This window comes from Lethenteron reissneri, chromosome 51, assembly GCF_015708825.2.
Source record: "Lethenteron reissneri isolate LAM-NWPU_2019-01 chromosome 51, ASM1570882v1, whole genome shotgun sequence".
Taxonomy (NCBI): domain Eukaryota; kingdom Metazoa; phylum Chordata; class Hyperoartia; order Petromyzontiformes; family Petromyzontidae; genus Lethenteron; species Lethenteron reissneri.
In genome coordinates this window covers 1,811,684-1,837,450 of record NC_083829.1, presented here as the reverse complement: position 1 = coordinate 1,837,450, position 25,767 = coordinate 1,811,684, and the positions used below count along the sequence as shown (strand labels likewise).

The following is a 25,767-nucleotide window of genomic DNA, read 5'->3' as shown; positions in this document are numbered from 1 at the left end:
GAGTTGTTTCTGGGTCTGTCAGTTAATTATTTCCTGCTATAAGTCCATCGGACAAGAGTTTAGGTTATTTCCAAATGCACCTCCCTGCTAAACTATTTCATTGCCGCTTTTAAGTTGTCAGCTTGAAAAATAATTGCATTAAAAAGTATAGCGCCCAATTATACCACTGGGTGGATTTATTGAACTTGCTCCATTATTTTCAACTGCCGTGCCAGGATATGGCACCGAACCGGTGACCTCTGGGTAGAGAGGCACGGCACGCCGACCGTTTGCCCCACGGCCACGTCCCTTGGAGAAACGTAGGGCCTGCAAAAAAAATCGCCTCGCGCACCAGTCTCTCCCTAAGCATGTATCTCCTTACGGAGATGGCCGACTTGGATAAGCGGGTGGCAAATTTTGACCGTCCTTGCGGTATGTGTACATGTTACTGCGTGGCACGTGTGCCGCCGATTAAAATAGCCTCGTCATTGATTTTTTTCGCGTTCGGCCCGGTGGTGACCTGGCCATATTTGTGTCGTCAAGAGCCCTCCACCGCCCCCCACCCCACCGCCCCGATGCAGCCAAACCGATTAAATTGTCACGCGTGCAAGCGTTTAACAACGCGCCGATCGCTGTGATTTCGCCCAAGCGGTGAGTTCAATAAACAAATTCTCACATCGGAATTTGCCTGTTTGGTGTTGAGGATTGGTGGAGGGTGTTAATGGCATGATACTCGGCCACATCCTTACATAGTGGCCTCACGCACAACTCAATTACGATTCATAATATCGACCGTGACAACTTGCGGTTTAATCTTAAAAGAGCATTCGTACCACTCGTAAAGCCGCTACCCGAAAATATCAGATCGGTTATGGCTACAAGTGTTTCTATAAAATAAAGCAAATAAAAAAGATGGACCGTTTAGATGGTTATGGCATGAAGCTTATTGTGCTGCCTTAATTTGTCTCTGCCGATCACAAGACCTCGAACTCTAAATTTGTCTCTTGTCAGAAGGTCGCGGAGCTGGGCGACCCGGCATTAAATACGTGCCCCCTGCCTTTGGCAGAGAAGCCGCTTAGCGTGCCGCTGGTGGCTATTAAATGCAGATATTTATATTTCAGCATTGGGCCTTGCGATCGTTCGCAATTAAAAATAAATGTTGCATGCGCACTAACGTGTGCAAACGCACGGCGAGAAGAACGTCGCGAAATCGGCGGGGTGAGTTGCGTTCTCGTCATCAACAGAACGAGGAGCGGAATTATCCCAGTGTTCAAATTTTAGTTGGGCGTAGTGAAACGTGGTTGACTTGGGCATTTCATTGTTCGCGAGGAGACATGTCCATCCGTTGGTCAGCCCACTGCTGAACGAAGCCCTTCCATAGCTGTGTTGGTCTCGGGGGTTTGTTTGACCCTACTTCACCACGGTGGTCTGTGCGGGTGGGTGAAGGAGGGGCCGGTTTTTATATTACCACCGACGTTAGCCCACGACCGGCTATTGAACTCCGTTGGCCGGGTTCGTAGCGCGCCAAACACCCCTTCCGCCCGCACGGTGGACGACGGTAAATACGTCGATAACCACACCGCCACGCAAGGGGCGAGCGCCGTGAGAGTGGTTTTTACTTTCTTCTTTCTCCCCGGTCGACGGACAAGGGACAAACAAAAACATTCCATCGGCATCGGCCAGTAGCGTGTGATGGAGGATGTTTGTACATCCGATTCCCCTGTGGAGTCGGCCGTGTCCGCCCCTCCGCGCCCGTCATTAGCTCTGTTGAAGTTGGGCTCTCGAAATTGGTTTTGTCTGTGCTAGGTTGCGGTGAACGGTCTCCGGTCTCCGTTCACCGCTTTCTCTTCACGTCCAGTGAGGGCACGCGCCTGGAGGCGACGCTGTTGAGAAGCAAACGTCGCATCCGCGAAGACGCCGTCCATTCGCAAAATAATTTAACTTCGATTCGGCGGGAGTTTACAGTTCGTGGTTTAAAGTGACGGTAAAATATCACTTGCAAAAAGCGAGTCCACTTATGCGATTTTCAACAGCGCTTAAGAGGTTTCCATAAACATTCGCAGCCCAAGTTGTTGACAATCACACGGGATATAATGATGTGCGGTTTCCTGCACCATTTGCAGACACGTGGGTGCTTACGGGGGAGTAGTATTCACACTTCCAAGTGGGAGTGTGGCTTTTATCATCCGAGCATGCACTGCAGTGTAATTACGGATCGTTAATGATGGATGAGACTTGTACCGTGGCATCCTTCGCTGTACGTTCCTGCTTGTCTTTGCTGTCTTTGCACAGCTAGGTCCTCATCGCATTGAGAGACGGACGAACGGCCGTGTCGGAGAACAATAGCACGCGAGAGAGACATCACGTTGACGGTTAACAAAAGTCAGTGGGCCTCAGGCAGGACACGCGACGGCTCGGGAGGGATTCGCCGGTTCGTTTTGAGACGAATTTCCGAGTAGCGGGCAACAGTGACGCGCCCGAGGACGTTGACCGCGGAGATGGAGCGGCGAGATCGGCTCGCGTGCACGCGCTGGGTGGATTGTCACACCCGCGGGATCGCGAGAGATGGCGACGGCTCGGGGGAAGCCCCTCATCCAGCAGTGGAGAGATCGTGGCTGACGACGGCAATGAATTGACTCGCTCATCGGACAAGAAAAGTAAAATCTGCGGGAGGAGTCTGGGCAAACGCTTGAGTTCACTAAAAGTGGTTGTAAAGGCCGTGGTGCGAGACTTGATGATGAGCTCACAATGGCATGTCAGTAACTGTCAATTCGGATCCATAACCACTCAAAATCCTGACGAGTCTGTTTCCTCAAGGGAGCTCAGCCGAGCAAAGTCAGCCGTTGGAAATTGCGTGAGCGATCGTTTTTTGTTGTTTCGAAACCAGACGCTTAAAGACGACGAAATCCTCACAATCAAAATGAGACAAAAGGCAATGGAAATCCTTTACACGCACGTAAGAGTGTGCTTTTTAGGTGATTACAGTATTCTTGAAATATCTTTTTGAACGGAAATCCCATTTTTTTTAAAACAAAACTGGAAACGGAAATGTTTAATTTTCCATGTTGTGCTCGCAGTGTTTCCTCGCCGTGACCTTGCAAGCCAAGACAACCGCGATTTGGGGATTGGTTGCTAGAGACCACAATGAACTTCTTCAGTAAATGCTGATCATTTTTTCACAAAAGGCCATGTGCCAGACGTGTTGTTTGAAGCTTATTGTAGAGAGGCCCTGGCCTTTTTGTCAAGAGAGCCGTGGGTCATTCACCTGACGTCCGGACTATTGAGGAGGCTGTCGCTTTAAGGGCTTCATGCGTGTCTTCGTTGACGTCAAATGCAACCGGGTAAACAGATCGCTTTTACCGGACGGCATTGTCAAGGACACACCTGCTTACGCTTCCACGCTTGCGCAACCAAGCTCTCCGAGGTGGTTTAGGGTCGTGCCGCGCGTCGTTCAGCGCGATGTCCGACGTTCCGCTCCACGTGCCGGGAGCTTCTTGACTAACTGAATAGAGCCGCCCACGTTCTTCCGTCGATGATATATAGCGGCCGCGTTCCCGGCTGCTGCTGCTGGAGTCCTGACGTCGGCCGGCCGATGTTTATTGGCGAGGAAATCTGGAGTACTCGGAGAAAGCTCGTCACTCGTGCGCGTGACCACACTTACCCGTTTCAGAGCAGCGCTGTCGCCCGTCGGGGTTGCCGAAGTAGCTCGCAGCACGCGGGGCGAAACGTCGGACATCTCGCCGAGACGACGCGCGTCACCGGAAGGGGGGAGGGGGGGGGGGCGTGCCGTAGGTCGGCCGCAAAAAATAAAAAAACCGAAGGCCACGTGTCGGCACGGGAATCGCCGCTTGTTTTGTTGGCAGGTGACCATGTCCACAGCGCGTGCCCGCCGCCACACTCCCCAACCACAACTTCCAACCGGCGTCGGTGAGTCACTTCCGAGGGCCGCGCCCAACGCAGGACAGCACATCCCTTGAGTGTCGTCCCCCCCCCCACCACCACCCCACGATGATTCAAACTTTCGTTTTGTCTTTGTGGCTTTTTTTTCACTTAGTTGTTCTAATTATGTGTTAAAGGAACTTGTGTGAACGTGTTCACCACTGCAAACTTAACTTGAAAAAACACAAAGATTTCCCCCACTCCTCCCCCTGGAGCGCTGTCCGCGAGCACCTATCAGGGCCGGAACACGTGTACACAAATGGGCCGCGTGGCAGAGCAGAAATTGGTAACCACCTCATTTTTGTGAAGTGGCAAGGGCAATCTTTCGCTGTAGCTGGCCACACATCACAACACGGGAACCGCGAGAGTGGTGCCACCTCACGTGGCACCGACATTGTAAATGTCTGGTCCAGAGCTCACCGACTAACGGACAACAATACTGTCGTGCCAGGGGCTGTTAGCGAGCACCTATTAAGGCCGGCGTAACACAACAGCGTGGGGCGGGTCATGTGGCCAGAACCACGCGTGGCCGACTTTATCCCCCTAGTTCTGCTGCTTGTGCACCACCACGGTGACGTAGCTCTCGAGTGTACAGGCGGTGCAACTGCACCAGGGCCCACTGGCCAGAGGGGAGACCAGAAGCGCTGGCCGACAGAGGGCGGATGGGGTGGGGAGGGAGGGGGGTGCATTTCATTCCTTGCACCAGGGCCCAGGACACTGCACAGACAGAGAGTCACCCAAGCGAACTCTCCCCGCCGGCGTGAGCCGTGGTTCGAAGCGCAGCCTGCCAGCACTGCGCCGTGCGCTTGGGAAGTAACAAAATGAAGTTTGTGACCGACGCGAGTTTCTAGGAAAAGTATTTTTTGTGGTTTGTGGGCAAGAGGGGGTGCGGGCGTGGGAGCTGCCTTTTCCGGGTTCGTACGTGCGTACTGTGTGTTGGAACTTCTTTCGCACCATACGTAGCCAACTGTGCTAATCGGAGGTGCGGGGAGCAGCAAACTAAACGCAAAGAGCGGCGATTAAGCGATGAGGTTCGTGGCGTTAGGGGTGCGAGTGGGGTTTCGGAACGGGCTGCTGGCGATTGGTGCACCACGACATTGCTTTTTGCACCACTCCAGAACCTACGCGTCGACACGACGGCACGCATGAGTGTACCTTCATGCGTGGTTTCCAGTGCCATCACACATGAGATAATATACAATATATACATAGGCGACGTTTCGGGTGGTGGTCCACTTTTCATAGCACGATGGCCTTTTCTTCATCGTGTGAAGGGGCCCCCCTCCATAACGGTCCCCGCAACATCGGCAGGCCCGTACCCCCCACGTCCACGCCGCCCTCTGCCCCTGCACCGCCTTGACCCCGACGCACGAACAAAAGGGGATTGCTGGCTGGAGACGAGGAGACGTGGCCCGAGATGCGCCAATACGTGGCTTGGAGGCTGGGCTCGCGCGTGTACGTCGTGTGTACGTCGCGTGTGTACGTCGTGTGTACGTCGCGTGTGTACGTCGAACTTGCCCCGCACCGTACGCAGCCAACCGCGCTCACCGGAGGTGCGGAATGAGGTGGCAGGGATGAGGGGAGGGCAGCGTGGGGGGGGGGGGGATAAGACGTCGGAGGAGTGAGGGTGCGGAGAGAGCTGAGCACGAAGGAGAGAGCTGCGTGTGATGGAGGGAGCTGAGCACGAAGGAGAGAGCTGCGTGTGATGGAGGGAGCTGAGCACGAAGGAGAGAGCTGCGTGTGACGGAGGGAGCTGAGCACGAAGGAGAGAGCTGCGTGTGATGGAGGGAGCTGAGCACGAAGGAGAGAGCTGCGTGTGATGGAGGGAGCTGAGCACGAAGGAGAGAGCTGCGTGTGACAGAGGGAGCTGAGCACGAAGGAGAGAGCTGCGTGTGATGGAGGGAGCTGAGCACGAAGGAGAGAGCTGCGTGTGATGGAGGGAGCTGAGCACGAAGGAGAGAGCTGCGTGTGATGGAGGGAGCTGAGCACGAAGGAGAGAGCTGCGTGTGACGGAGGGAGCTGAGCACGAAGGAGAGAGCTGCGTGTGACGGAGGGAGCTGAGCACGAAGGAGAGAGCTGCGTGTGATGGAGGGAGCCGCCGCGTGTGGTGACTAGACGGACTGGAACCCTGACCCGTCTCCGCGTGCTGGCGAGGATAGTGTCCGCTACAGCAGCATGAAAAAGGGCCTTCGCCCGAAACATCCGTTGCCTACAGTATTTGTTCCACGTGATGCGGTGCTCTTGACGGATGCGTGAAGCACTTTTGTCGTTGGCGCGATGTACACCGCTGCCGAACGCAGCGTCGTCACCGCCACATAGTTCGTCACCATGAACAATGCTCGCCCACGATGTGTGCACCCCAGGCCAAATACCTTTTAAGATGTGGGCATTTCTTCGTAATGTGCGGGTCCATTAGGGATGTAGTGTTTTCTGCGTCGGTGGTCAAACGCTCGGCCTTTTGGTCGAGACTGCGTGCGGGCGGCTCGGGGCGTTGAGCCGCCACCCGTGTGAGAATCTGGATGTCTCGTCCTGGTCTCGCAGTGCGGCGAGCCTCGCCATTGAGTGCACAAAGAATGGTTGGCGCGGTGCCAACACTCGCGCCTCACTGCACGTAGGGGCCTGGGTGAGTTGGTCACCTCGGGTGCCCTTTCTGCGTGGCGTTTGTGTGTTCTACCCCGGTTCTGCATTTGGTTTCCTCCAGGTTCTCTGCTTATCTCTCATCTCGTTGAACGTTAACGGGTATTCGCCAAACATCCTCACGACGAAAGGAAGATTATCGGCAAATTGCTCAATTGGGATTAAACACAGCAGCAACATCAGCATCGCCTCCGTCTGCAAAAGCTTGGCAGGACCCTCCTGGCAAAAAAAGAGTCTTGAGACTATAAACTATTTTAAACTAACTTATTTTTATTTTACCAGGTAATGCCCACTAAGCAATATAACTTGACTTGGCCACAAATTGTAGCTCAACGCATTGGCATAGCACGTGGAAATTAATAGCACCCATTTACTCTAAATGCACGTTGGTTCTTAAGGTGGAGGGAAAAACCGGAGGAGCTGAAGAAAAATCCACATGACCACGGGGAGAGAGAACACGCAAACTCCAAATATAGAGCAGGCGTCAGGTTCAGGATCGAACACATGATCTACCGCATACCAAGCGAGGTAGTTAACGTCTCCTAGCCACCGCGTCAGGGGGCGAGATGCAGCAAAGCTAATAAGACGAGCACCTTTGCCGCGGGGCATCGGAACGCGTGTGCCCCCGATGCGGGTAAAGAGGCGCGATCGATGCGATTCCGGGTGTTGGTTGCTGCCTAGCAAGTTCGCCCCGTGCATCGCTCGCGATGACCATGAGGTCTCCGAGAGCCTGGTTTGCGCTGTCCCGCGGGACATCGGCACGCGCGTAAAGATGTCTCCCGGCGTTGACTTTTGTCAGAGAGCAGCTGCCCCGACCTGTCGGCTGACGACAGCCGACAGGTCTGGGCGACGCCGCAGCGGTCCATGCTGGAAGCGGCGGGCGGAGTGCATCGGAGAGGAACGAAGCGACGGCGGGGAGCATCCCCGTGCCGAGATGCGACGCGATCCGCGCTGCGTTGTGGTTCAAGAAGAATGGGGCCTCTTTCTCCCTCGTTCGATTACCGTTGACTAGAAACTCGGCGCAGTTTGTCCACTTGCTTTCGAACCGCATCTTGGACCTCTTGGGTCACCGTCAAATACATTTTGAGCAAATGTGAGACGGAGGGAGACAACTGCGGGCGGTGTGACTCATGAGATGGGAGGGGCTTGTTTCACGCGGTTCCTTGTCTTCATCTCAACTTGTGGTTTTCTGGCCTGCGCTGATATTTTATTTTTTCGCCATGATGTTGTCTCTTCATTTACATTTTTTATTATATATTTTTTACGTATGTGGGTTTGCGTGTGGTTGTGTGTAGTGTAATGGTTAGCGCGCTGTGGTCCTAATCCGGTGACCCGAGTTCGATTTCTGCTCACAGCCGGTCTTGAGCTTCCCCTAGGTCGACTCGGCCTCAAATGAGTAACTTGTGCGGTGTGTAAACATCGCCACTTGGGAGACAAAGGCGGCCGGGCGTGCTGCTGACTACCCCACCCCCTCGTGCGCCGTGCCGACCTTCATAGGTGCTCGCTAACAGCACTTTCCCCAAAAAGTCTGTTAGAGGCTATACGGGGGATCTTTGTCTTTGTGCAGTTGTTGTGAGCGATCAACCATGTCCACGGTTATTTGCATGGCTTGGAAGCTTCGAGATGGGGCAATGTGATTTCTTTCTCGGCTGTGTTGACCAAGATCCCGGCTAACTCCGCTGTTGTCTCCTTAGGCCTTGGCCTTTAGCGATGTGCCCATCGTGCCTCTGTGGCTTTTCCTGGAAAGAAAAAACAATATCGATATAACCGCTGATAGGAATAATAAGCCAAGCGTGCACACAGAACGACATTGAACAAAATAAGTCCCTGGATGTAATCTATAAAGTTTAAACAATTTTTTTTTTACCAGGTAAGGCCCTCTGAGCTATGTAGCTTATTTTGAGAAGAGACCACGCCACAAATGATAAGTGGCTCATCATCACGTGGCAATGTATCGCAGAAGCTGATCACTCGTTTTGGTGGTGGGAACTTGGTGGTGGGAACGTTCTTACTCTCAATGGAAAGATATCGATTCAGTGTGTGTGAAACGGCATCCTCTCAATCTCCGCGGAGAGCTTTGTACAGGGGATGTTCACATAGTTTTACTGTCATTCGATGCGTTGTCAACGAGGAATTTAACACGTAGCCTTTCGCGATCAATATTATACAATTGTAAAGGTTGTGGATGTAATCTCCCAACACACCACCGGTGTACTGTAGGAGTAACAAACCTTACTAATTGGTTGTGTCGGGTGGTGGCGGGTTTAACGACACATTTATATTCACACGATCTAACCCGGGAAAAACCTCTATTGTGAGGTCAAGAAACCGAGACATGCGGGATGAACGTTGTTCGTGTGGACGTTTCCGCAGCCCTTCGCACTTCTCTGACTGAACACCGCCCTGTGCGGTGTGGTCATTTTTTTTGTGTCACCGTTAGAAGCCATCTGCCGCACGACGGTTAACGTCCCTGAACTTTCAAACTCTCAGAGCATCTGTCTGACGTTCCTCCGAGCTCCGTTATAGCATGGGCTGCCACCTGTCCTTTTTTTGTTCCCAGCATCGTCTTGTGAGCCTCCCCCGGGACATTAAAAGTCCTGGATTTATCTGAATAATAATAATGCATACAATGGACCACTCAGTAAAATGCAGTTATGCTTAGCTCTCTCACCTTCCGGTATTGTGAGATGTTCTTCTTCCCGTGATGTGTCCTGGGTGTTTTGTACCTCCGAGGTGGCAATCACTAATGCGTGCATGCAGGGACATGGATGCATTCATAATAGCGATGTGTATGATGATAATAATACTAATTATGGGGGTAGGCATGGCATAGCGGTCATATTGCTGCATTACGAACCCAGTGACGTGTTTTCAATCCGAGCCGTCACAGCTATCATCAAGTGGCGAGTGACGTCTTCGCCGACCTGCACTGACCTGCGTGGACAAGTATGTAAAAGTTAGCGCCATGACGGACACGGGCATGTTGGGGGGGGGGGGGCGAGGGGGGCACACCTTTAACAGTAGAGTGACGGAGGGCTGAATATGATACATTTTTAAGTTATTGATTACCCAACAACAAGAAGGAGAATAATGATATGCCCCTTGTTGACCAAAGAAAAGGTTGATTGAGTCCCAGTACCATTTTTTCAGGAGGGTCCTGCATCATTGAGATGATTGGCCAACGTCCGTCAGTGAGTGTCTGGCTTTTTGCAGGCGGGGGGGGGGGGGGGGACAGGAGAACCCATGGAGCAAAGCCCCACCAGCGCATACGTGGAGGGTGACACTCCAAGTTGCGCACAGATAGATTCAATAATCCTTTGCCGCACTGCCACCTCCTTGCCATGGCAAGCCTAAACGAACGTGCAGATGCGACGTGATGCGAGGATTCCGTCCGCACCACCCTCCGCCCCCGCCAGCAAAGAGCCTTCGGTGTGACCGTCCCTGCTTTGTCCTGTACACCGACGCATCTCCGGTTGAGTCGTGAAATCGCTTTGGCTCCGGTTAAATTGTGGAATGCTTCAATTTGAACCGTGCCCCTTTCAGGCGCCGTGGTTTCCAATTGCAAGGAACCATTTTTGCCCGTGGAAGTGAATGTTCTGATTTGCCTAAAAGAAAAAAAAATGTTACTCGGATTTTAAATATCACGCACAGCCAAGTTGCCCGTAACTTGCAGCTGTGCGAACAGCTGTTTTGTTTCTGGTGTCCCGGGGTAGGGGTTGGTGTGGGATGGGGGGAGTTGGCATCTTGGCAGCTGCACGGCAGAGAGAGAGAAGAACGGCGCTGGGGCTGCTCGTGTGGCCAAGTGTCTGTGCGTGCGATTTACCAAGACACTCGAGTGCACACGTGGGTACTGTACTGAGCAAATAATACCATACGGCCGTGCCTGTTGAACGCGATTTGGAAATGTAAGCGTATTCTGCAACTCCTTGCCTTTCGAGGCCGGGACTTCAGAGACACTTTACAAATCTTCAAATCTCGACTCAAAACGTTGCCCGTTTTAAAAGTTGTTTTCTCTCCTTAGTTATTTTCAAACGTCTTCCTCGCTTTTTCTTTACTTGGTTCTCGTTAGCTATTCTCCGCCTGCACAGCGCCACTGAGAACGGTTATTGATTATTACTCGAATAAACGGTGACATTTAAATACGTCCACTCGTCATCGCCGCCTTGTCGGACACGCTTAGTCCGCTGCTGGATGAAGGCCTCGGCAAGCCACTCCCGTCTCTCGTGATCCTGCGATGCGACGGTCCACGCGGTACCTGCGCTTGAAGGGATTCCTTGTCTCCAACTCAACGACAGCGGGTTCCCAGGCGGATGCTCTCTGTTCATTGGCTTGCCACTGCGGTAGATCGTGACCTCATTACGAGTCTCATTAAAAACGGCGAACTGGCCTGTACATATTACTTGCCGTTGTATGGCATGCATGTTGAACTTCTTGCACATCTTACGTAGCCGCCCGCGCTCATATTGAATGCGTACACAACCCCGCACAGAACTGCAGAAGGATAAATGGGGCTCATAGCAGCGGTGGCCGATACGTGGACAACGCAATGCAGAGGTTGGACGATTGCAAAATACGTTGTTGCAGATTTCAGGACAAATCGAGCTACATCATGATACTGTAGCTCGGGGTGAGCAGCTTCTTCATGATGTAGCTGCTCACCCCGAGCTCTCATTACTCTGATAGTGCGTTGTCTTTGTGCTGTACGCGTTTTGGCGTCCTCTGGTCTAACACCGTTTTGAGACTAGGCTCAAAAGAAAGCTGTCTCTGGTGTGGACCAATCAGTTTCAAAGACAATGTATATATTATCAGAGTATGTTTTTTGTTTGCATTCTGACCACAAGTATTGTGGTTAATGCAGACATGATTCCTTGTAAAAGGTTTCAGTTTGGTGTTTTAACATCTTAACACCTGTTTTGTTGCCAGAAAAAAGGGGAAAACCTATTCTCATACTTGTGGTAATTGTTGGTTGACCACTGCGCCAGATTAGAGCCACCAACTTGGACCACATTTCTTTGTGAATTGGCCACTGTTGGCATAGAGTAAATATTATAATAGTTGAAAATTCTTTAAGAATAATTATAATTAAAATCTTAATGCCCCAGTTTTTTTTACCTAGGAAATTAACACCCAATTTACTCAGGGAAGCCTCACTGAGCCTTGAGGATATTCTTTCACGAATATCCTACACTGGGATGTTTTAGTCAATACAGAGACTCCTCTGCTTACGAGCATTTGACTTAAGAACTTTCAGAGATATGAGCAAACCTGTCCTTATGTGCAGTTCAACCGCCGTGCAATAGATGGCGGTGGTGGCATCTACATCTGTAGAAGGCGAAGAACCAGTGGCATCTACATCTACAGAACATGAAGAACCAGTGGCATCTACATCTGCAGAACGTGAAGGACCAGTGGCATCTACATCTGCAGAACGTGAAGAACCAGTGGCATCTACATCTGCAGAACGTGAAGAACCAGTGGCATCTACATCTACAGAACGTGTAGAACCAGTGGCATCTACATCTGCAGAACGTGAAGAACCAGTGGCATCTACATCTGCAGAACGTGAAGAACCAGTGGCATCTACATCTGCAGAACGTGAAGAACTAGTGGCATCTACATCAGCAGAACGTGAAGAACCAGTGGCATCTACATCTACAGAACGTGAAGAACCAGTGGCGTCTACATCTGCAGAAGGCGAAGAACCAGTGGCATCTACATCTACAGGAGATTATGCAACTTTTAAAGCCACTCCCTGTGTTTAGCATAGATGCCGTACAACGCGTTTGGAACCGACAGGGAGTAAAGTTGGACTTGCGAACAGACCTCTGGAACCTTACTCGTTCGTAAGTAGAGGGGTCCCTGTAGTGTGAACGAGTGTCTCTCTGTGGGAGGAAACCCGAGAACCCGGAGAGCACCCACCACGAGGGGGGGTTAACCTGCAAGGGGGGTTAACGTCCAAGGGGGTTAACATGCGGGGGGTAACAGAGCCAGGGAGTTAGAATCCACTCTCGCCAACCACTCGACCGGGTCCCACTATCCACATACCCAAGTGGGTTACGTGCTACCAGCCGCTCGTGTTTAAAACTCGTCCCACAATTAAAAAAAAAAATCCGGCCGAGTTTTGTTTCGCCTGTTCATCACGTCGAAACTTCGGGGGTCACCCTTCCAACGCTGCGCGCACACGAGATTCTGTACGGCGCCGTAGATAGCCCGCGCCGCCGGCAACGAGCCGTTACGTGGGCACGGGAGCAAACGCTATAAATAGGGACCTTGCGTGTGCTCGCGTTGAGGGGGGGGCAGGGGTCATCCCCAAAGCGCCATTCTCGCGCTCTGCGTCAGGGCGGGGAGGCGGAGGGGGGGTCACCGCCGGGTTTGTGTGCACGTTCAGGAGAGGTGCACATTAAATATGTGGTGCACATTAAAAATGTGCACCTCAGCGCTGGAACGTTACGGCGTGACTGGCGTCGGCGTGACTGGCGTCGGCATGACCGGCGTCGCGCGTGGTACGCCGGGACCCAAACCGCGATGCCCGCGTGTCCCTCGCAAGACCATCTGAATCTGGCTCGGCGCCAAGCAGGGCCAGGGGGCGGGGCTAATGGACTGTGCAGTGCGTGCGATGTGTGAGGACAGCGGAGCGACATCGCCTTCCGTGCGTCATTTTGGATGAATGCGTTGTGCATCGGTTGAACACGGAGAAACGAAAGCAAAACTGAGAAACGAAAGCAAAAATGACTATTTGCGTCGTATGCATGCAAATATATGTGAAAGAAGAGTGGCCCCTTTCTTTGCCAACAAGCTAAGCTCCTTATTTCACAGCACGGGTCCACATCTTCATCCTCGCTCTCTCCTGCAACGCCCCCAACTCCGCCTCCCGCTCCCTCTTTTAACCTCTTCCTGGCTCCGCCCTTCCTCGCACTCGGTCTCCACAAATCGCCATCCTCTATTACCCTCATGTGGCCTATCCGTCCCACCTGACGGTCACCCAACCCTCTGGCTCTTTTCCCTTTGGAATGTTCCGGCCAATCCTCTTGCTCCCCGTGCCCTAACCAATCAGAGCGTAGAGTGTTTGCTCCACAGCCTTCTTGATTGTTCTGTCCCTGGGATCGTGTGGGACAGTCGCTACATATGCATGTTGAGTGGAGGGCCGTGGGGGATGGAGTGGAGGGGGATTGGGGATGGAGTGGAGGGGGATTGGCAGTGGAGGTGTAGTGGGGAAAGGGGAGACTAACTTACCCGGGCGGCAACCCACAAGTCGGCCGACAGACCTAACACGAGTAAAGTCACGTAGAAGGGAAGTAATAAAATAATAAAAATAAAACATAATAAAACAATTCTCACGACGTTTCGGCCACAACGCAAGCAGCCGCATTTGTCAATGCGCCCAGCTTATATATATACTCCAAGCTCGTGTGCTGTTTCATTCAGACTCTGTCGCCTCGACGGACCTGGTTTTCACCTGAGGACGGCTGCTTGCGTTGTGGCCGAAACGTCGTGAGAATTGTTTTATTATGTTTTATTTTTATTATTTTATTACTTCCATTCTACGTGACTTTACCGAAAGAACCAAGAAGATGAATCCCTGCAGTCACGAAAGCTTTAAATCGAAATCTAACACGAGTACCCAACATAAACACAGGCACGGCTACTGTATGCAAAAAAAACTCCCTTAGCCGCAGTCGTGAATTGGAATTTGACAAACGTCCCAATGCGGTACCCTCTTGGAAAAGGGTCATTCCGATTTTCCCACGGTAACGAAATGCCCCCGTTATTGTCACCATTACGCCTGAACGCTGGCCATGCACACACCACGCCGCAGTCCGTGGTGGCACCAACAACAGAGCCGCCTTGCTGCTGCGAACGGAGAATGGCTGCTGCTGCTGCTGATGACGACGTGGGATGATCGATTGAAGCCGGAGATGGAAGCGGGGCCGAGAGATTGAGAGGGGGCTCGTTCTGGCCACAGGAGGGCGCAATGCCCTCGCCCCAGTTTGACCTTGCCACGTTTCAACTCAACCCAGACGTTGTGTTTTGTGTGTACGTGTTGTCCGTAATAGAGGGGTCTTTTTAGCGTTAGATCGCGTGAATATATAAATGTGTCGTTAAACCCACCACCACTCGACATAGCCAATTAGTAAGGGTTGTCACGTGAACAGAACGTGGAAATTCGTGACTAGTACAGCAACACCATCGTACTCAATTTGTAAATGTTGTGGATTTGCGCTCCAACACACCGGTGTGCTGTACTAGTAACTAATTGGCATGTTCTGTTCACGTGACAAACCTTACTAAATGTCTGTCTGATGCTGGTGAGTTTAACGACAGATTTATATTTACACAATATAACCCAAAAATCCTACGTGTTAAACTGTATGTGTTGTGTATATGTATGTGTTGTGTATATGTATGTGTGTGTTTTTCGAGCAGTAGTGTAGTGTTTAGCGCGCTGCGCTACGAACCCGGTGACCCGAGTTTGATTCCCGCTCACGGCCCACCAACACCATCTGAACCGTTCCTGGGCCTCCCCTAGGTCGACTTAGCCTAAAATACGTTCCTGGTGCGATTGTGTAAAAGTCGCTACATAGGCGGCCGGGCGTGGTGCTGGCCACCCACCTGCTCGTGTGCCGTGCCGGCCTTCATAGCTGCTCGCTAAAAGCACTTGCCTCAACAGCCTGTGAAGGATACATGGGGGATCTTTGTCTTTTGTATGTTTTGGCCGTTGTGCTGCAAGGCTTTCCGATGTGTTTTCGGGTTGTTCGGCATGATGCCGGACGTTTTTTTCTACGTGCGGGGGCTTCTTCAGGAACTAAACTGAGCAGCTCACTATTTCTCTCGATTACACAGCAGCAGCAGCAGGCAACACCGCTGTGTGATCGAGGGAGAGAGTGGGCTGCTGAAGAAGCACGTGGAGCAAAACGTCGGTGGTAGCTGCGCTGTGCTTGTGGCTGCCTGTAAAACCAACCTTGTGGAGGCAGCAGCTAGGGTTGGTGGATCACCGCATGAATGTTAAAATGTTGCGTGACTCCAATCCCGTGGGCATCGAGGAGTTGCCCGATCCTGGCTCTGACAGCAGAACGCAGTGCAGCAAAGTGCTGACTGGCAACGTCTGTCCCCCTTCTGTACAGGATAGAGTGTTGCTCCCTCGCATGCGCGAGTTTCCTCCAGGCGCTGCGGCTTCCGTTCACATGTGTAAACGATCACGAGTTGGCTAAAAGCAACTTGATATGTAGAGAACAGCAGAGCAGTTGTTGACGGCGGCTCACCACCTGGCAGCCTTCCAGCTAGGTCTGTGGTTTCCACTCGGATTCCTCCAGTCTAAATCAAGATTCTGATACTCAGCGATTGTGAGATGCAAGTTGCATGAACGATCAAAATGGTCACACGTAGCCACCGCCGACCGGAAATTTTATCAAAGGATTGCCCATGAACTTGGAGACAAATCCTGAGCGTAAAAGAACATTTTGCAAATTCGGAAAATGCTTTTGTTGCTCTGTCAATTACCCATTGGCAAAAATGCGTTTTTTTCCAATGGGTACTCGTGCAGTCAAGCGCGCGTTGGTAAGCATCACGTAACCCGTGCGTACGCATGATTTTTCCATGTATGAATTTTTTTCAGCAGAAAGTCCAATCCAGATATGCTATTCCATTTAGGATTCATATAGCAGCGCCCTTTCCAGGGCACTGCTGTACCGATGGCGGTTGAAAAAAGGGGCAGAAGGGGAGCAATGGGTGGGGTGAAGTGGCTGTCAGTGAGGGAGGTGACGAAAGGGATTGAGGGACAGGGCCTGGGAATGGAGCCATGATGTTGCAGGGGTAGGAAAAGAGGAATACGGTGGAGTGTGACGGTGAATGAGGGTGACAGATGGACGGGTGCAACGTGGATGAGAGGCAGCGGGGTATGGGGCACATCCGTGGGTGCCGGTGTGTTGTCGTTTACTTGACGAACGCAGCTAAGCATCGGCACTGCTGCGGTGCAGACGACTGATGTTACTGTCCTCCTCTGGTTTTCTTTCAGGGTGCACCGCGGAGAGCAATACGACACCACCTGTGAAAACCTACGCCGCGGTAAGTGGGATACTGACCTGGTCTGGCCATGCACGATTAAGAATTGAACTCAACTGAATACCGTGATTTTTGTTGTCACAGTTTACCCAGGAAAAACTTGCTTGAGCCTCACTACTTTTTTCAGGTTACCTACCAAGCATTGTTAACGGCCACCGTGGTTATAGACGGAGCGGATTAATTAGCCAACCGTGCTAATTGGAGGCGCTGGGGAAGGACAACAAACTGAACTGCTTTTTTCTACATTCTTTGGGTCTTTCGGTAAAGTCACGTAGATAATTGGTTGGTTGTCCCCTCCCCTGCACCTCCGATTAGCACGGTTGGCTATGTACAGTGCGAAAGAAGTTCAATGTACATAATCAGGGCGACCGCTGGAATCGCGCCGTGAACCTCCGCAACAAGCGGCAGTTGCCGCTAGGTCTCGTGACCGCCCAAACCCGGGCCCACCCCTTAGCATGTCCAGCTCATTCATTTGACATCCTGGCTTAGGCCACCCGAGTTACTCAGCCACGTTTATCTATGCAATGCATCCGCAGTGTGTGCACGTTTGCAGTCGCGGCACGCTAATTGTTGTACGCACGCCCCTGGCGAGGTGTCCACGCTCACGGGATTCTCTCGAGGGAACTGGAGAATGAAGTTGGCGGACGTTCAATTGTTTGCGAGTCATCTCCTCACAGGGGTCAACATCTCTGTAATAGCACAAAATACATTTTTAAGTGATATTTTTTTTCATGCAGAGGGACGGATGCGTGAGGGAGGCCGTAGATTTACTGTTCTTGGGTTTTTTTCCACAAATGCACGAGAATCGTGACCACCGGTGTCATGCCGTGAGGCGCAGAATACATTGGGACATCTTGCAGACCCTCCCCAGGGCGTTGGGCCCGTGTGAAGGGACGGGCTGCTGATGGGACCTTTCGCGCGACCTCACCCGAACACAGATGGCGTCTTTCACCCTTGTCCACAGCAGGGGGAGCACTTTCACACACACTGCTGTGAGGACGCACACTCTCTGCACGTGACGGTCGAAGCGATTTTTGTTGTTGTTGTAATTCTCAGAGCTTTAATTTAGCTAAATCGAGTGCGTAACAATTATGTGTGCGGTTATTGGTGATGGGCCTAAACAAGTCCAGCACAGCCGTATTGTCCCTGTGTGTCAACAACGCAATCTGAATACACGACAGCACACTCAGCTCAGCCTTTTTTTTTAAACCAACCATTCGCGCGCTTTACAACGCACCGCATTTGTACTGGTACAAGCGAAAACATTACGTGGGATCAAACAAATGGGGCGTGCTTGCAGCTTGCTCGGAAAGTGACTTCTAGTGGGGTGAAAAAAAGAAGTGGTGATAATGTGGATTGAGCCGTGACCGCAGCTGTGGTCTGTGACACGCGGGGAGCGTGGGATTCGTCCCACCTGCTGCCGCTGCTGCCCCCTGTAAATGGGTCTGTGCGCTAATTTGATAGCGTTCCAGGGGACACGCGGGCATTGACACAGAGGCCAAGGTGACAGGGTGGACGTGCTCGCGCCCTCCGTGCCACCTCGCTCGCAGCCCCGCGGCTCAATCCCGAGCCCTGTGGGCGCACGGTCGCTTTTACTGCGACAACGATCCGCCCTCCTGATGCTCACTCTTGTCCGTGCCCTCCTGATGCCCACTCTTGCCCCTTTACCATCTCACGCTAGTTGCGCAATTTCCCTCGCATAAATCCCGAAGGGGAATCGGAGATAGGGACAAGCCTTGGCCTAACACAATTCATAGAATTGTGCAAAGCGGTTCGGTTCCTCGGGCCTCGGGTTTAACCTCGGCCGGCTGCCCCCTGTTAAACCCCAACATCTCGGCGGTGTTTCGACCCCCTGACTCCTGAGCCGCTCGCTGGTTCGGTAATTTCTGCACCTTTGCTGAGCTACCCCATCTATTGTCGAGTGGCTGTTAAGGAGCCTAAAAGCCCTTGGAGATCATTGACAAAGGGTGGCCATTCTTTACTGATGCTCACTTGCACAAGGTATACATTTACACAATGTCCGCAGTTGCATAGAACACAATCTTTTTATATTCTTAAAGTAAAAGTCGATCATCTTTCTGCCCGTGTGAGCACGTTGGTGGCGCTTATCGCCATTTGCCGCTTGTTGCAGAGGTGCGTGGTTCGACTCCGGCAGGCCGCCCCGGATAATACCACAGCGGACGTCAAATATCCCGTGACGTCGTTCCGAGAAGAGTAGGCCATCGTGTGCCAAAAATATCGTAATTTAATCTGTTGGCAAACACAATGGCAGGTTTTGCCCCCCCCCCCCCCCCCCGCTGCAAAAACTTGGCAAAGCCCTCCCAAAAACGTGTTGAGACTCAGCGAGGCCTTCCTGGAAAACCAAGCCTAATAAATAAAAAACTAAATAATGCTGATGAAATTCCACATTGCTACGGCAGTGGTTTGTCTTTCCACACGGGATGACTGCTGTCAATGCCGTAATGAATATGTGATTAGAAGTTGTTCGTGTGACTCATTCGCAGCAGTGTTCATGTAACAATTCAGCCTCCCGGGGAGGTGATGAATTGTCACGATTTGGGATCTTGATTCTATTTTTAGAACCAATTGTTATTTTTTACCATCGTTGTGAAAGTTGCTAATTTTATTCCCGTTTCGCGACGACAGTTCTATTTGTGCCATGAGCCTAAATGTGTAATTACATTCAGCATGTGCATCATGACCTCAAGCATAAATTTCTGTTGATGAATCTACACAGCTTTAAATGCCCATGATAGACGAATAGCTTTGGGTTTTCAGCTGCTTTTGTAAAGGCCTGATAATTTAATTTGGCCATCGCCCTTTGTAATGTGATCACGACCACCATCGCCACCATCGCCACCATCGCCACTGCCGCCACGTCTCTTTCAGCGTCGTTTTAGTTTTTATTTCGCCAACCTATGTAACGGTGGTCACGTCGTGCGGGCCGTGATTTGGTCAATGACTCGGCCTTGCAGGGAGGCAGTTGGGAAAGTCGGCATCTGTCCGTAATCGTCACTGTCATCGCCGCTGCCATCACCATCTTCATCATTCATTGTCTTCATCGATGGCTCTCTTAATCAACCGCGACCATCATCATCACCGCCATCATCATCATCAACCACCGTCATCATTCTCATCATCAATATTACCACGATAATCTCCATCATCATCATCATCATCGTCGTCACCACCACCACCGTCTCTATCAACCTCTATCATCACCACCTCCATCATCTCCATCAACCCATCATCATTATCATCATCCGATTAGCACGGTTGGCTATGTACTGTGAAACATGCGTACATGACCACCATTATCTCAATCAACCTCCATCATCATCATCATCGTCACCACCACCACCACCATCATCTCCATCTACCTCCATCATCATCGTTACCACCACCATCATCATCTTTCTCAACCCCCATCATCATCGTCACCACCACCATCATCTCCGTCTACCTCCCTCATCGTCACCACCACCATCATCTCCATCTACCTCCACCATCATCGTCACCACCACCACCACCACCATCATCATCTTTCTCAACCCTCATCATCATCGTCACCGCCACCATCATCTCCGTCAACCTCCATCATCATTGTCACCACCATCATCATCTTTGTCAACCCCCATCATCATCATCATCATCACCACCACCATCATCTCCATCTACCTCCATCATCATCGTCACCACCACCACCACCATCATCATCTTTCTCAACCCCCATCATCATCACCGTCACCACCACCATCATCTCCATCTACCTCCATCATCATCGTCACCACCACCACCATCATCATCTTTCTCAACCACCATCATCATCATCACCACCACCACCACCACCGTCACCATTGCTCCGGTCGCGGGTTCCACGTTGCCGTCCTCGTCGCCGCCTCCATCATCGCCGCCACGGTTGCTGCTTTGCTCCTCGCGGTTGTCACGGCAACGCCGGCGTGCGCGCGTGCCGCATCTCGTGACAACGGTGACGCGCACGCCCCCCTCTGACCCCTGCGGTGACGCGGGTCGGAGCCAAAGCGGAGGATGGGGAGGGGGGGCCCAGGATAAGATCGATGTGGAAGAGTGGGGGGCCCAGGATAAGATCGATGTGTGAGAGTGGGGGGCCAGGATAATATCGATGTGGGAGAGCGGGGATCTGTCGCGCGGGGAGCGGCGGCGCCGCGGTTGACTCGCCGCGCTCCGAACCCGGCGGCCTGAACGAAATCTATTCCCGCTCACGAACAAAATCGGTGGGGAGTGATATCAGAACCGACCTAGTCCTGGACTTCGCATAGGTCAGCTCAACCTCAACAGTCTCAACAACAACAATGCCTTTGATCGCAGACACACACACACGCGCACACGGGGAACTCGGGCGACTAAGTCCGGCACGGAGGGAAGAGAAGCAGCGGGGGGGGGGGGGGGGTCCAGGGGTTACACGAGTAGCTTGTGCGGTGAGGAAACATGAGAGAAGTCGATGACGGCGTGGTGCTGGCCGACCCCAACCACCTCTTGTTGCGCCATTCTGGCCTTCAAAGGTGGCGCTCGCTAACGGTACTCGCCCCAAATGTCTGTACAGGTTGCACGGGGGCGGGGGGGGGGATCTTTGTAATTTGTCGCTGTTGGGAGGACGCTTGGTGCACCGGGCCAGTCAACTCGGTCGGTTAACCCTCGACACCCGGGTCTGCCCCGTGACTTCCTGTTAGCAGCTTGCCTGCGACACTTGGCGCGATAGCCTCAACGCGTGCACCTAGCCTGGCGCAAGGACTCTGTTGACGTCACCGTGGCTTAGTGGCGAACGGCGGCTGTTGTTGTTGTCGTGGCGCGTGTGCACGCAACAGATGGGCGGACAGGATTTGTGGAGCTTTGGAACGGACGCGTAAATGCTACGAAGCGGCACGCTTGGGGGGGAAAATGAATCACGGCAGCTATTATAAAAATATATACCACATTGTTTACGCGTGCGAATAAGATGTATTGTTGTATACACAACGGTCATGCGGGGCCTGCACACAGCTCAAGGAAAGCCTCCAGTACTCCCAATTGTAATGTCACTTGAATACACTTTTGGCAGTACCATCATCGTCTTCATCGTCTTCATGACTGTCATTATCATCATCATCGTCTTCATCGTCTTCATGACTGTCATTATCATCATCATCATCAGCAGTAGCGGGGGCAGGAGGCTGGAGACACTGAAGGCTTGGGGTTATCACGAACGGGATTTGCATCGGCTTGGGGAAGAAGCCTTCATCCAGCAGTGGATTGATCATGGCCAGTGGTGACGACGACGGTGACGGCGCCGGTGCGCGAGCCAGCGCCCAAGGAGGCGCCAGAGGTCGACGGATCGGGGCAGATTGATGATGTCTCGCCGCGTCTGCGGGCCGCTCTGCGACACGCGCCGGGGTGATGCGACGGACGCTTTCGCCTCGTGACACGACGCCGGCGGGGAGAGCTCGACTGGCGTCGTCGTCGTCATCATCGTCATTATCATCATCATTGTCATCATCCTCATCGTTCTCATCGTTATCATCATCATCACGATCCAGGGGCAGATAGCCCCGTAGATGTCCCCTGCGTATTTCGACATCTGTTTCCCCGTTTCTCTGTCTTGTGCCAACACGCCCAAGTCGTGGCCACATCTTTCTGGCACCAATCTGTTGATGTCGTCGTCAAGACGTTCTCTGCGAGGTCTTTCTCTCTTTCCCGTTCCTTGCATTTTTCCAAACAACAACAACACTTTACATTTTCCTGTTGTTGTCCATCCTACACATGTGTCCAAATAGTTCCAGTCTTCTCATCACTGCCTGCATCAGGTCGACTAGCATAGACTATCTAAAAAGGGTGAGTGTCAGTCTGGCTGGACGTCACCACGGATGGAACCCTTAATTCACATTTTGAACGGAGGAAAAATGTCAGTACTCAAATTGTAAATGTCGTGTGTTTAGTCTCCAAGTGTGCCGAGCTAGTAACGAATTGTGTTCGCTTTACGTGACAAACCTTACGAATTGGCTGTGTCGGGTGGTGGTGGGTTTAACGACACATTTATACTTACGCGATCTAACCCAAAAAAACCTCTATTGTGGATAATATTGGTCGCGAAAGCCTACGTGTTTAACTGACGGTTAGGATTGTCCGCGATTGTATGCATGTATGATTGTATGGAAAAACGAGCGGAATATTCAACTTGGCCCGAGCAGCTGCCCCCGGGTGGCTCGGAGAGAGAGAAACGTCGGATTCCACGGCGGCGAACGGCGTGGCGCAGCGCGGCCACGAGCATCTTCCGCGTTGGCGATCGGTCGGGAGCGTGGGCGCGACGAGCTGCACGTGAACGCACGAGCGCTGTGTGGGTTGTGGTGAGCTTTTGGTTGTTCCCGGGCACTCCGGTTTCCTCCGACATGCAGATAAGCTTTCGAAAAGACAACACGATAAAAAGTGACGTCACCAGAATGACTCCGCCAAAGGTTAGGCTTAGGTCATGTCATTTCCAAAAAGTCGTCTTTGCATATTCCCGACATGTTCTTTGGGTTTATTACGGTAAACTGAGTCACAGCCTTCTAAAACGAAATCGTTTTTTTGTTAACAGCCACTCCTGGCATGCACGCGGTGTTTTATAGCTGCTTTACGGAGAGTGGCCTGAAGCTTCCCCAGCGGCGCAATGGTCAGCAAACTGAACCCCTTGCATTGCAGAGGTCACCGGTTCCGTTCCGCCTTTCCGGCACGGCTGTTGACGCCGCAGTCCCTGACCCAAGCGCTCTCGGGGCTCGACGCCGCTGCGCTTCCGAGAATCTGGAGAGATCGCAGAGGTGCTTTGGTTAATTTGGTAATGGCAACCCAACACTGCACACGGCATGCAGAGGTCCTCCTCCTCCCCCGACACCGCCTGCTTTGTGTCCGCAATGTCCACATGGCCTTCGAGTCCCGCGTCCGCCCACGGGTGTGCGTGCGCGATTGGTGGACTCGCCGATGAGCGGTGCCAGCGGTGTCGAGATCGACCTCTGGAGGAGGAGGTTTGTGAAGGATGCTGCCGGCCAGTTGGAGGCAGCCGCCCTCCAGCAACGTATGTGTGTCGAACTTCTTTCGCGCCGTACACAGCCAACCGCGCAAATCGGAGGAGCGGCAGCAGCAACGGAGGGCGGAGGAGCGACGCTCACAACAACGAGCGGAGCGCCGGGTGGATAAAACACAGCGAGTTGGCACAGTAGGGGGCACAGGTGGTGTGCCTGGCAGTCATCTCGGTCTGTTCCGTGACCTCCTGCCAGTAGGGAGCCTTCCACACTTCACATGGCCTCAAAGTGCACCTAGCCTGGCACGAGCACCGCGGTGACGTCGCCACCACTTCATGGCGAATGGCGGCTGTTGTTGTTGGTAGCCACGGAGAGTTGGGGGGGGGCGGTGGTGGTGATGCACGGTTGCGTGGGGGGTGGGGTATCGGCGTGCAGTCAAGGGGGTGTGTAGGGGCGGCATCGTGACGTGCTGGGGGTGTGTGTGTGAGAGAGCTCAGTGCCACGCGTGCGAGAGCGCAATGTGTGTGTTGATACACAGGCGCGTGCACGCGCACACACACGTGGCTTTGCCGTGTGTGCCGGTGCGTGCTGGGTCTGCGCAACGCTCCGAGCGGAAAATTCCACGCAAGCTCAATGCAGAGAAGCGCGCTCTGGGCTCGGCAGAGGCTGCTTCTCGTGCAGCGCCGGCGTATTGACCTGGCCGTGAGCGCACGGAGAATATCCCGAAACCTTGACGCGCCCTCTCATCTTTGTTCGCTCTGGCGTGGACTTAAAGGGACCCCCTGTTTGCAAAAAAATGCAACTTCGCGATTCGTGAATTGTAATTACAGTCGATCGTCGATTATCAACATCGATTATAATCCGGCAGCTTCGGGAGGAAGGGACCGCAGGATTTTAAAAAAACGCCGGATAATCATGCATTGTAATTATTTTAGATAGCTTATTTTTGCTAATTCTTGTATAACATGTTTTTAGATGTTGTGTGTATATATCTTTTTAGTGTTTCAAATGTGTTTGCTATGTCAAATTGGCACGAATAAAGACACAAATTGACACAAATTAATATCCTTCTGTAAAAATGTAATGTATTCACTGTACTGTACTTACCACTCCAATCTCGAAGCGTCTGCATGGGGTAATGATAGAAGGTGTGTATCATTGGACACTGAAATCAAGCATAGCACCTTTTTTTTGTCACGCCGGAACCGCCGGATAATGTTGGAAGCTGGATAATCGCGCTACGGACAATCGACGATCAGTTGGCGTTTGACATCCTTGGAAGTCTATCGCATTGTTCGTGTGTGTGTGTGGAGCAGTAGCGCAGTGGTGAGCGCACTTCGTTAGGAGCCCGTTGACCCCGAGTTTGATTGCCGCTCACGACCAACAACGGTTGCGAATATTTGAACTGGTGCTGGGGCCTGCCCTAGGTAGACTCGGCTTTAAATTCGTAATCTGGTGCTATGTATAAAAAAAATCAGCACTGGGGAGACAAAGGCGACCGGGCGTGGTGTTGGCCACCCACCCCCATCTTATGCCGTGTCGGCCTTTGTAGGCGCTCGCGATAACAGCACTTGCCCCAACAGTCTGGTAAGCCTCTACGGTGGAGCTTTGTCTTTGTGCGCAAGGGCGGCTCTGCTGGTGAATGTCTGGCCGTTCTGTAATGTGCCATGCAATGGTGTGGCTTCACTCAATGTCCATCAAATGCTTTTGACTCAGACGGCAGCTGATTACAATCAATTATTGTATTGTCTTTGCACATTGGTGGCTTTACCACCACAAAACAATGAAGGGTTGTTTCAATGTTTGATATATATTTATAGAATTAATATTGTGGTGTCAGACATTTTCAGAACGTCCTGTACCAAAACATATTTAATTTTAGAGCCATTCACTTCATCAGCAGTACAAAGGGTGGTATTTAAAAAGCCACATGCTCCAATATTTTTTTACAAAAAGTACATGTTTGGTTCCTGAATCGCGTTATTAGCACTTATAGATGCACTCACGTGGGCAGCCCGACACAATGTAGTGCTGCCACATTGTACAGAAACAGAAACATGTTTTTCCTGCATCAGTTTGGGCCGTAAATATCGTTCGGTGTGTAGGCTCATCAATCGCCTGTAAGCTTCGTCTTGGAGCAGCA

The 25,767-nt window shown here is 52.1% G+C and overlaps 1 protein-coding gene and 1 long non-coding RNA gene across 3 annotated transcripts in view; one reads left to right on the top strand and one right to left on the bottom strand.

The window, feature by feature from the left end:
* The window catches only part of LOC133355620 (sodium-coupled neutral amino acid transporter 3-like), a 136,478-nt gene that overhangs the window by 14,567 nt on the left and 96,144 nt on the right, over positions 1 to 25,767 (top strand). For both annotated transcript variants that reach the window (XM_061572984.1, XM_061572983.1), the window contains one exon: positions 16,568 to 16,617. The gene's annotated coding sequence lies outside the window, so the exon portion shown is untranslated. The remainder of the gene's footprint in view (positions 1 to 16,567; positions 16,618 to 25,767) is intronic.
* Positions 7,333 to 20,543, bottom strand: LOC133355621 (uncharacterized). Its single transcript, XR_009756710.1, has 3 exons — positions 20,470 to 20,543; positions 9,413 to 9,489; positions 7,333 to 8,294 (listed from the first exon to the last, which is right to left on the bottom strand). It is a non-coding gene; the product is annotated as an uncharacterized LOC133355621 (long non-coding RNA).